This window comes from Aplysia californica, unplaced genomic scaffold (genome assembly GCF_000002075.1).
Source record: "Aplysia californica isolate F4 #8 unplaced genomic scaffold, AplCal3.0 scaffold00330, whole genome shotgun sequence".
In the NCBI taxonomy this organism is placed as follows: domain Eukaryota; kingdom Metazoa; phylum Mollusca; class Gastropoda; order Aplysiida; family Aplysiidae; genus Aplysia; species Aplysia californica.
Genome location: NW_004797600.1, coordinates 203,288 through 204,715, shown reverse-complemented (window position 1 = coordinate 204,715; position 1,428 = coordinate 203,288). Strand labels below are relative to the sequence as shown.

General features: G+C 39.6%; 1 protein-coding gene across 1 annotated transcript in view; it reads right to left on the bottom strand.

The window, feature by feature from the left end:
• Positions 1-1,325, bottom strand: part of LOC101861135 (leukocyte receptor cluster member 8) — a gene marked incomplete in the record, with an annotated part of 38,317 nt that extends 36,992 nt beyond the window's left edge. Inside the window, 1 exon segment of the mRNA XM_005102547.3 lies at positions 1,053-1,325.
• Positions 1,326-1,428: the final 103 nt, after the last annotated feature.

The following is a 1,428-nucleotide window of genomic DNA, read 5'->3' as shown; positions in this document are numbered from 1 at the left end:
TTTCTGGGGTGACTCTCATATAAGGAAAAAAATCCCAAAACACGGTCCACATTATTGGGTGTTTTGAGGCATTTTTTATCATAAATTCCGTAATAAATGGAATACATGAATGAAACTTGGCAGCCTATTGTAGTTTTTCCTGCAGAACCTATATCTATAAAGATATTTGATGTATCTGCAGTAGTTTTTTAAATATCAGGGGAAATGTGTAAAAAAAATTCATAGAAATTTTAGGCCAAGGACTTGCGGCCAACATTCAAACTCCTGCAACTTTCTTTTTTTTTTTTTATATCTACGAAACTTGGCAAGATCTATCTTTTGTATTTTTTCCGGCAGATTCCAAATCTCCTGTTATTTTTTTTTTTTGTATGAAAGGTTACTAAAATGGGATATCCATTAACTTTTCTTGCAATATTTTTGTGTATAATTGTATAACATAACATACCAGGTGTGCTCTGTGCACAGGCACCAAAAACAGATAGATCTAGTGAATGAAAGCAAACAAACATCTGAAATGGAACAGAAGATAAGAGAATGTAGATCTAGGTCAGGCTCAAATAAGGGGGGGTGGGAACTACCGAAAAAGCACCCAAATAAGGGGGGTGGGAACTACCGAAAAAGCACCCCTCTATACCTAGCGTCCTAGCCTATCCTATACGGCACCGGAGTCCCCGATTTCGGTCACACTCATCGGCGCTGCGTGGGCCTTGCTAGTAAGCGCCCCTAACAACAGCCATACAACATCAACAATAATGAGCCAGGCACAAGCATGTTTAAAAAAAGGCAACGGTAAAAGTAAGTTTTAAAAAGTAAATTGAGGCCTCACCCAACGCCCGCCCAGCAGAGACTGAATTTTCAGTTTAGTTTATAAAAGACTCCCGCAGCCGCAAGGTTTCCAACGACTTTTCTAGACTAGAGTCTATCTCAAGATCAACATAGATTGACACTCTTCTTTGTCTACATAAATAAACAACTGACAAGTCTTGTTTCTACACCCTCCGTCTATATCTTGATGATAAAAACTATAGAAAATCTTGACTATTTTACTCTACCTGCGATCTCAAAATGGCGGTCCTCTTTCAATGGCGTAGTCGTTGCACTTTTTTTGTTCTTGTCGGGCAGGGGTGGTGTAGTTCCCGGAAGTTGTGCACTGAACGGCCAGATTTTTCCCCCGTTTTATTTACTGCTGTTGTTCTGCCGGCTTGCATTGAAATAGTTAAAAACCCAAGAGGTTTAATTGATAATGTTAGATCCACAGAATTCTACACTTAGTGTAGAATTCTGTGGTTAGATCTAATAGGCTCAGGCCAAGGAGCCAAGGACTACAAGTTTTGAGTTTACCGACCTCTTTCGTGTAGGCCCCATAGAGTTGGTAGGCCCATATATACAGTCCGCACATTTTGCCGTGTTTTTTGTTTATGCATACTT